Source organism: Nematolebias whitei, chromosome 20 (genome assembly GCF_014905685.2).
Source record: "Nematolebias whitei isolate Nwh7 chromosome 20, NemWhi1, whole genome shotgun sequence".
Classification (NCBI taxonomy): domain Eukaryota; kingdom Metazoa; phylum Chordata; class Actinopteri; order Cyprinodontiformes; family Rivulidae; genus Nematolebias; species Nematolebias whitei.
In genome coordinates this window covers 27423822-27434796 of record NC_056517.1, presented here as the reverse complement: position 1 = coordinate 27434796, position 10975 = coordinate 27423822, and the positions used below count along the sequence as shown (strand labels likewise).

At 39.0% G+C, this 10975-nt stretch overlaps 1 long non-coding RNA gene across 1 annotated transcript in view; it reads right to left on the bottom strand.

The window, feature by feature from the left end:
- LOC119426357 overlaps window positions 1-5150 on the bottom strand; it is a 59591-nt gene extending 54441 nt beyond the window's left edge. The window contains exon 1 of the long non-coding RNA XR_005187617.1: window positions 4971-5150. This is a non-coding gene — a long non-coding RNA (uncharacterized LOC119426357). The remainder of the gene's footprint in view (window positions 1-4970) is intronic.
- Between the last annotated feature and the right edge of the window lie 5825 nt (window positions 5151-10975).

The window sequence follows — 10975 nt, the reverse complement described above, 5'->3', positions numbered from 1 at the left end:
ATGTATATATACATATATATATATATATATAATTTTTATCATAATAAGCAGGGGATGACAAAAACTAATATCATAGTTGCAGTTTTAAAAACACAATAAATGAAACGTATAGTATTTTTTGCAGAAATACATTATGTCTATTGAATGTTGCACCAGAGTTGTAAATAATATCTTATTTTATTTTTATTTTTTTAATAATATTTGGAAAAAGATGAAGATGTAGTGGATTGTATACCTGGATTATTGAGCATGGACTTTGTTGTTTTCAACCAGTTTGACATGACTGTCAACAAGGAAGAGGGCTGGCAATGGAGGAGGGGGCGTACCAAAGAAACCATCTTATCACAAACAAAACTGGTTTGTTCCACTTTGGAGTAAGCTGTTGGGGGAAGAATCAGTTTTGTTGTGTGTTTCCTTGACTGATGAAGCCTTCTGGATCGAAGACGAAATGTTTCAGCACAAAAAATAAATAAACTGTCCAGATGACCTGACTGAAAAATGTTGGATGAAGATGTAGTGTTTTTGGTCAATTCTTGACATTATGCTTGATCTCACAAGATATTATGAGAAGTTGTGCTCAAAGTTTTCATTGTGAAGGTCTTTCAGCTGTACTACCACATCAAATTTTATCTCAGTCTTTAGAAAATTCACTGAGTTATATGTGATTTTGTTTTCAGAAAGTAGTGTGTGACAGAGAAATAGGACTGACTGTGATGAATATGGTTAATGTTAAAGTTTATGGCAAAAATCACATAATGAGAAGCACTTGGAACACATACTGTCGATACCTCTCAGTTACTATCACATCAAAATGTGGCTCAGTAGCTGAAATAAAAAAAATATATATAGCCATTTATGTGTTTTCTAAGATCACTCTAGGCTGTGGTGGCCATCTTTAATCAAGTTAGCTTGAACAGGTTTAGCTGAAAACCTACTCTCTAAAACTGTTTTCTGATACTGTCGTTAAAATTTGTCCAGCTTTTCATTAGATATTTTGATAATAAACAGAGGTAACGCATGCGTACACAAGGTAATAACTTAGATAACAACTAGATGCTGATAAGGTTAACTAATCATTCGGAAGTGAAAATCTTTCCTACATGTGTGCTTTTATGCCTGTGCACAACTGAAGCCTCTACAGCAGAGAAATGACAGGACTTATTAGATTACAGGAAAACCAATACTGAAGCACAAGTCCATAAAAAAAATCCATTATGAGCCACACAAACCATAAACCTGCTTCTCACAGACAAACTATTATTGGCATCAGTGCTGCAGGTGACCATCAGCGCCACACCACTTCATTAAAATCATCCTGAAACCATTATCTCCTGCATGTCTTTTCCCAGAAGAGTTATTTATTCATCCATACATCCGCTCGCCTCACTCCCCGCAAAAGAAAATATCCAAATCTGTCGCCATCAATGAGCAAGGCACATAGTGCAAAGAGCTTTTGTCCAGAACTACAACAAATGATGGGATGTGTGCTCTCTCACACATCGCAAACACACACGTTAAGTAACAGCTAAAAATTGCTTAGCATTCAGCAGCTGATTCCAGCACTGAAAGGGATCTGCATCTGTACCCAGAGCTTGATAGAAAGTGTGTGTAGGCAGTTCTCCCCAGTGTCTGGCTTAAGACCTCCCTGGTGGATTATGTTACCCAACAATGGCAGTGGCCTTTCACAGTTGGAGCGAGCTCCAGGAGCTGGAAAGCGTACAAACATGCCTCCCTTCCTCTTTCTCTTCAGAATTGATGGCATTTCCATCACAAATGCCTATCTAAGTATTGTTTTTATATCAACAAATGTATTTTTTTTTTCTTTTGCTACAAGAGCAAACATTTTACAAGAGTATACAAGGTCAGGAACAACAACAAAAAAGGAGCTTTTTGTGGAAACGGCAATAAAAGGAAAAGATGGAGAAAGACAGTTTTGTAACCGCATAAACCTTTGTAGAACTCTAAAACAATATGTCACAGCTGAAAAAGTGTGTAGAGATACACTAATAGCAGCGAGAGAAAGGCAGCTTGAGGAATAATTGTAGCATAACCATGAAAGGAAGCTGTAATTCTAAACAATTCATCAAACTTTCAATAGCTGGGTCCTAAAGGATGCTGGACACAGAAATCCCAAGCAGGAAATGACATATCCACTAAGGTGTCATCAATAAGATCAATAAGCAAGTTTAATGTACTAAAACTGGTCTAAAATTAATTGTACACACCAGGTGAGTCAATAACTGTATTATATGAATGTATTAGGGTGTCTTTTAATGTTCAAGAGCCCAAAAACAATGAGGAATGTTATAATATAAGAGCTTTTTTAAAAAAAAAATCTTATTTTTCTTTTTATTTGTATGCAATTCATAAGAACAATAGTAATCATTTTAGAAAAGCAATGCATGCTTCTCCTTTCCGTGCTACGGGTATCATTGGTACTCACATCCAGCAGTCGCTGTGCAAGAGGTGGGAGACACCCTGGACAGGTCGCAAGTCCATCACAGGGACACATGGAGACAAACGAGACAACCATTCACACTCTCACTCACACCTAGGGACAATTTTGCATTACCAGTTAACCTAATAGGCATGATTTTTAGGAGGAAACTGGAGCATTAAAAAAAAAGAGTGCACAGAGAACAGGCAAACTCTACAGAGAAAGGCACTAGGCTGGGATGCGATCCTGGGACCTTCTCATTTAGAAGAAACAGATCAACGGTGCCATTTAACCTGTGATTGCAGGTTATTCGATAATACTGAGGCATGCTTCATAACAGCTCGGTCTTCAGTGATTTATTTTAAATTTTTATTTAACCTGGCATACCAACAGTTTTCATACAGCACAGGCTGAGATTACAGGAGCACTTGAAGAGCTCCCTCAAGCTAAAACATACCTTCTGGTTGTGATACCGACGCCTTGAAAATAGAAGACGTCCTGTTCTTACAAGTGAATCAAAGCAAAGCGAGGAGACGATGCTGAGACCCGACAGGCCTGAGCTCTCTAACGGTGCAATGTAATTAAAATTCAGCACGGAAAAAGAACACGGTCTGGATTTACAGCACATCAGAGAACGTGGCGACAGCTGACTCATCATCGCTGTCAAGCACAACCGTCGTTACGACTCGGCTGAGACTCCTGGACTTCTTTAATAAAACCTGTGGGGGGCACAAGTTATAAGCAACAGTTAAGTCATGATGGGGCTTTGTAAAATCCTTGCTATCATTAAGTGGGAATCCATGGGGTGTAAGAAATTTGATTGCCTTTATTCTGATTTTAACTTCAGCGTCAGCCTCAAACAACAGAAACACCACCGTTCTAGCACATTTTCATCTGGACAGCACTATTTGTATAATTTGGTGAGACATGCTGGATATGGGTAATATGTTTAAAATACAGAAAGCTCTTAAAATATTAAACAGCTCATATCTCTCATAATCTTAATACTCCACTAGCACCTGGAAGGCAGCAAGTTTTAAAAGTTCTTTGTAGCAGAGCTGATTTGATCATGTTTTAACAGTGCTCAGATTCAAAGGATGAGCCCTTGGCTAATGCACAAACAGATTAAAATAGCAGATTCTTATCATTTATAAACAGGGACAAAAAAGGCAATGAAGCACAGGTCAATAAAGCACAATATTCACAGAGCTACGATGCTCGCATGCAGCCAGCAGAGGGTTTCTGATGGATGGGAAAGGGAGCAGATGCTTTGGCCTGTGAATAATAAGGAAAGCATCAATGTTTGGTCTTTACAGAAGTCACACAGGCAGCAGGGGAAGATTAACCGACTGTTGGACTGTCGGCTGAGTGTTTGAGATAAAAAGAAAGAGTGCTTAGGGGAAAAATGTCTGCCTTGCACCTTTTTACTTTTAGGGGAAAAGGAAAACAGATAACACACGAAGCAGGAAAAAAACAATTAGCTGCAACCTAACATTGTTATCTATCTATTTGATTTGGCAATTTCTTTGACTTCTTCTCCGTGATCATTGCCATCACTGCTAAAATCTGAACGCTTGCTTTATTTTTCCACCTATAACTCAGTGGCCCCTTCACAATCATCTAATTACTTTCTTGTATGTTATGATAGCAATTTTTTGCTAATAACACAAGCTAGACAAAACAGCTATGCATTTACATCAGACATGACTCATTTATATTTGAGTTAATCAAAACTGAACTGTATGGTTGTGTTGGCTGATTTGTATGGCTAATGGTGTAAAAAAGTGTTTTTATGAGGCGATGAGGACTTCACGCAACACCAAGCCAATTTGTACTCCAAAGAGCTTGAAAAGTTGGCCTTAAGTTTAAAAAAAGTGTATATAATCATTAATGCTAAACAGCAGGGCATCAGAGTCTTTGTTACATGGGGTTAAATTTACATCTCAAAGCCCCTGCATGAGTGATGGTCATGGCTGCATCCTCATCCCACAAGTGGCAACATGTTCTGATTTATTGAATGCAAAGGAGGACAGGAGGAAAATAAAAACTAAATATGGTCACTGCGCAAAATAAGAGCAAAAAAACAAAAAAAACCCCAAACCTATCCAGCTTGTCTTCGTATTGAAATGCCAAATACGCAACTGCAGACGCGGTTCCTCCGTCAAAGCGCACAGATGGGGTGTTTGGATATTTTACTATTGCCTCATTATCACTCAGATGGCAAGCAGCAGGAACGGTCCTCACTGTGCACAAAAATGATGTTGCAGTCTACAAACTTTATCAAAGAGCGTGAGATGAAATTTAAAGGGCTTATTCTGCAGGATGAGGAACTTAAAATCCAAACAATTAAAGCCGCCGTTAATTACGCAAAACCCGACAACACAGAAGAGCCTTACATTCAGAGCTCCGGTCGTTAAAAAGTGGATTTAAATGAACATTTTGACTAAAAGGGATGATCACTTTAAACAACTGAAGACAAATTCACTGACTGCAGAATGAATGAGTGAACACGTTTGCGCATTTTGCTCCCTACCTTTGTGAAGAGAGACCGCCCGACAGAGATTAATCCCTTGAATCCCACAGAAAACGCGTCTTTCCTTGGAAATAATTTCGACTTGGGGCAGATCATAGGACGTCACTTGGATCGTAAGGTCCCACGGACCGTAGTATCTTCATGTATCTCCCCGTCTGTGGTCTGCAGAGGCATCACTGAACGTCTGAAGCAGCTTCACGCGAGCGGAGAGAGGAAAGGTCCGACATGGAGCTGCTTCCGCCTGGATTCATCCAATCAGGACCTGCACACGCACAGCTCTACAAATCACTATAATCAGGGTTGCTTAAAAATACATTTTTACTTTGTCTTACAACAACAGAAATTGGGGGAAAAGATCAACTTTGAGCCACTTGTCATTTTTATTTAGCCCACCAAAAGCCAATTTATAATCTTAATAGCTAATTGCTAAAAGCTTTCTGAGAAGTGAAGACATTTGCTCTCACTGATGTAGTTGGGTGACAAAAATTACACAATTTTGTTATTTCATGAGGTCCAAGAACCCATTCTGTGCAAAAGGTCTAGAGCAGGGGTGTCAAACTCATTTACAAAAGGGGGCCGGAATTAAAACCATTTTCAAACTAAGGGCCAATTTCAGAATCAACATTAACTTGAGTTAGATACTCAACACCTTTTCTTGGTTTCAGGTTCCTTAACAAGAGTTTGATTGGTCTCATTTGTCAGAGTCAGAGATTCTTTATTGTCATTCGGTACATGTGGTACATGTGGTGGAGCGAAATTATGTACGCAGGGTCCCAGTTACATCCAACAATAAAAATGTAAAAGAAAAACAATGATAACATCTAAGATATGAACTAAGAAAAACATCAACTAAATATACACTAGGCACTAACAGCATAAAAACATTACGTCCAACAGCAGCACGAACATGTCTGTGTGAGCAGATGAGCACGCATGAACACATCAACATGAAACAGATCAGCAGCAACATTGAAACAGATCAGCAACATGATGTGATTTTTCACAGTGATTATTTTGGTTAGAGATTCATGAGTCTAACAGCCTCAGGGTAGAAGCTGTTCCTCAGTCTGGTGGTTCTACACTTAATCAGAGTCAGAGTCAGAGTTTCTTTATTGTCATTCGCACCTCATGTGGTACATGTGGTGGAGCGAAATTATGTACACAGGGTCCCAGTTACATCCAACAATAAAATGTGTAAGAAAAACAGTAATAACATCTAAGATATGAACCAAGAAAAACATCAACTAAATATACACTAAGCGCTCATAACATAAAACATTGAACATCAGCACAACCATGAACATGAGTCTGTGAGCAGATGTGCACGCATGAACACATCAACATTGAAACAGATCAGCAGCAACATGAAACAGATCAGCAGCAACATGATATGGTTTTTCACAGTGATTATTCTAGTTAGAGATTCGTGAGTCTAACAGCCTCAGGGTAGAAGCTGTTCCTCAGTCTAGTGGTTCTACACTTAATGCTCCTTAACCTCCTTCCTGAGGGGAGTGGGGCAAAAAGTGTGTGTGCTGGGTGAGTGGGGTCCTTCATGATGCAGGTGGCCCTCTTCCTGCATCTGGAGGTGTAGATGTCTGTGATGGTGGGGAGGCTGATTCCAACAGATTTCTGTGCAGCCTTCACCACTCTCTGCAAAGCCTTTCTTTCTGCAGCTGTGCAGCCTCCATGCCACACATTGATGCTGGAGCACAGGATGCTCTCCACTGCACACCTGTAGAAGGAGGTGAGGACTTAATACTCCTCAACCTCCTTCCTGAGGAGAGCGGGGCAAAAAGTGTGTGTGCTGGGTGAGTGGGGTCCTTCATGATGTTGCAGGTGGCCCTCTACAAGGTATTTGACTTTCAGTGCTGCACTGTTGACATCATAATCAAAGAATACTGAAAAAAATTAAAGTGATAAAAGTATTTTACATTTAATATATCTTCTTGGGGGCCAGATACGATGTCAACGAGGGCCACATTTGGCTCCCAGGCCTTGAGTTTGACACAAGTGGTGTAGAGCTTTTCTCAGGGGTGTGTGCCAAGTATTGTGCGACAGATTATAACTTTGTTGTGAGCATGTTTATGCAGAAAAGCAGGTGAACCACAACTACGGCTCTATGGCTATGCTGACCAGGAGAACGTATGCCTCAGCTGGGCAGCGTAGGGACACGTTCCATAAGTTCCATTGTTATAAACTGGTCTGTTGGAGATGGTGGCGGTGTCTTGGTGACAAATTTGCAAATACCTAATGGAGTTTTCTGTCTCAGTCAGTGATGGTTGCTGTAAGAGAAGCAAAAATCTATACAGAGAAGAACGAGTGAGGACCCCGGTGGAAGGGGCTTTGCAGGAATTGTGCAATGCCATGTCTCTTTGAGTATTAAATGTTCCTGTGAAAAAGAACGTCTCGCAGTTAGTAAGAATAGACTTCTTAACATCTTGCAGAGTACAAACCTTTCCTAATCATGAACTAGTTGCATTTTTAGCCACTAATGGACAAATTTAGCCATGGAGGAAGCATTGGACTCTATTTTTCACATAAGCACAAGCACCCAGTAAACAAAATAGAAACAAAACAAAATTATTTGGCAAGAAATAAAGCTCAAAGTAAAATGTGATGGATAGATTTATGTAGCCTAATCTTCATACTATTACCACTCTTTTCATTATGGTAGCTTCTGACAATCAGGGCTACATTAGCTGCTTGGTAACAAACTTTTAAAGTCTAAGTAATCTTAAACTCAGCAACACAAGTGTTTTTTTAATGGTACTTTAATGTTTTATATCGTCTCTCATCGCAAAGCAAAGAAGGGTAATTGGAAAAACCCACCATCCATCTGTCCATTCATGCATGTTTGTGAGCATGACAACTTGAAAAAGAAGTGAGGTAATGACATCCATTTTGGTGTGTTGCTGCATATTGGTGTAAGAAAGGTTCCTGTTGAAAATTGGGTTGCCAGGTCAAAATCCAAGATGGTTACCACCATATAGATATAAGAGACCACCCCATCATTTGACAATACTATACATTCTAGTTTTTACATTGCTGAAAAGTATAGTTTCCTCAAACGACTGGGGTGGCAGAAGATCAATCTATGGTGGCCAAGGCCACCATTGACCACCCCCTGGCTCCACCATTGGTGGAGCACAGGTGGTGGATGAAATTGCTCCCTCCACTTGCCAGGATCCATCACTCTGTCCTGCTTTGGACAATAAAAAGTAAAACATAAAACTCTGTTCTTCTACACAGTGCAACTCATACTTACTTGAATATCTTGCACAAAAAAACATTAAGATTTACCTGCATTCCCTGTTCGGTTGCTGTCCAGAAAAACTGAAAACTACAAACATTCAGTATGGAAATTATTGTTATATAATAATAATAATAATAATAATAATAATAATAATAAATACCTATAACAATACTCCATCTTTTGGACTCAACGATTTAGAGCAATAGTTTCCAACCATTTCAGCTTCTGATGCACAAAAAATAAAAATAAGAAACAGCAGCAGAAACATTTGACCTCATCTATTGTTGGTTAAAGTGTACAGAATTTGCTAATAAGCCAAAATACCAAGAAAGTACCGCAGCCTATACAGTTGTTAAATCACTTTATACATTTATGACTGCTTTTTAAAAATATATTTTTAAGAAATTTGGCTACAACTAGCCACCATTTTAAAGTTTTATTTAATTTTAGAAATTTATCTTAAAGCCTTTCGCCCACAGTGGGCTGTTGACCCTAACTTTGGGAATCATTATTTGTAGCATAGGAACAGGCGGGAAATCTAAAACATTGTTACAGAAGCTTATTTCCCAGCAGACATTTCACATTGAAAAAGTAGAGATAGTGTTTGTGTTATTGATGGTTGCAGTTCACTTTTGTGTCTTTCATGTAAATGCAGATGAAAACCCCTACATGAAGTCCAGCCCTGTTAATACATTTGTGCCTATCATGCTCTGTCAAGTTAAAGTGTCCAGCACCTAATAAGTCCAACATAATTATGTGGTAAAAGTTACTCAACCCCAACTTCTTATTATTTCCAAAATGCAACATTTCAAAACCTTACAGACCGTACCAACATTTTTCAGTCAGGTCATCTGGACGTTTCTTTTTTTTTTTTTTGTGCTGAAACGTTTCGCCTTTGATTCGGAAGGCTTCATCAGTCAAAGAAACACACAACAAAACTGATTCTTCCTCCCATAGCTTACTCCAAAGTGGAACAAACCAGTTATGTTGGTGCTAAGATGGTCTCTGTGGCACTCCCCCTCCTCCATTGCCGACCCTCTTCCTTGTTGACAGTCATGGATTATTGAGCATGGACTTTGTTGTTTTGTTCTTACAGTCCATAATTTAAGCACTTAGAACATTTGTTTAGCTTATTTGCGTCTTCTTTAACAAAAACGATACTTTTCTCTTTTATTTTTTTTATAATGTGGGCTGAGGAGAGTTTATATAATTAATAATATAATGTTTCTGAACCCATTAAATGGAGTTCAAGTGAACAATGCAAAGGTCTGCACAGGTAATTTCATAGCAACAAGCCAATTCAAAAACGGACAATATTTGGCCTGAGGCTCTAATAGAGCTAGAATCTTGTTAAATTATTTTGTAATCTCACAACTATGTATATACACAAGTAAATGTGTGACATTTATGTATATGAGAATACCATGAATAATGAGTATTAAAGTATTTTTTAATCCTAGTTTTTTTCACATTAATGTCTGCTGCACTGCAAGGCAAAGGCAGTTGCTCCACACACACACAGTGCACACAGCACTTTCTGTTTGTTGAACTGTGATGCTGTTGAATGACTGGAGGCTGTCCTGCTGGGAAAAAACAGGAACCAACAAAGTAGTCCAGGCACTGCTTTTTGCCTGCCAGGCAGCCTGGATCTAATAACAAGGTTGCACACTTCAGTGGCTTAACCCTGGCAACAGCAGCAGCAGCAGCACCAAAGCCCAAAGTTGCTGGAGGCTACTTCTGTCTGTCAGTGCAAACTTCGAGGGTTCGAGGTTAAACTAAACTAATTATGATATGCATGTAGAATATACTACCTGGCTGGGCGTTGAGCATGACACTGCTAAAGAAAACGTTTGATTAAATACATTATTTAGACAATTTACTACACGACTAAGCCTTTTATATTTCTATCAACAAGCTACTAACAGTTGAATTGACTGCAGTTAATCAATTAGCTCTGAAAGTGTTAGTGGGATCAATATTTTCTTTGTGATACAACAAACAACAGAGAGAGTATGAGGAATAAGTAGACCTAAAACAAAAGAGGCCCCACTTACTTTGCATGATTGCATTGATTAGCTCAGTATTATTCATAACTGGTATCAAACTGCGCCAATTTCAGCTATCAAGTTTGATGCTGTTTCACCCCCTTATGACGGTAATTGTCAGCAGCAATTTATTTCCACTTGATCCTAGTGTGGGCACTAATTTTGTCTTTAAAGTAACATAACACTCCTCCCCACCCCACTCGCATACAAAAAAAAAAAAAAAAGAGAAACGATGACTATGGTGAATCACTGTAAGCTTCTCTTTAAGAAGTACTGTTGTGTTCTGGCTTAAACACAGAGAGAGGGAGCAGAGTATTTGGAAATGTTTCAAGACTGTGTGTGGTGTCTTTAAGGGAACTTGTGTTGGTGCAGAGAATCCCTCAGGGGGGCTTGAGTGATTTGATTTGTGTAACAACATCTTCTAAGTATTGCAGCAAAGCTAGCACACATTTCAGTGTGTTTCTTGTGATTTGACCCTACAGGACTGTGAAATACACAGTTTTATTGATATAATCCAATAAGTTGTAAGCCTTGCTTACAGGGGCTTACAATATGTAACAACTAAGCCAATGAAAGGTCATCATTCTCTCAAACAATGTATCACCTGCCACTTTCCATCCGTCCATCCATCCATCCATCCATCCATCCATCCATCCATCCATCTATCTATCTATCTATCTATCTATCTATCTATCTATCTATCTATC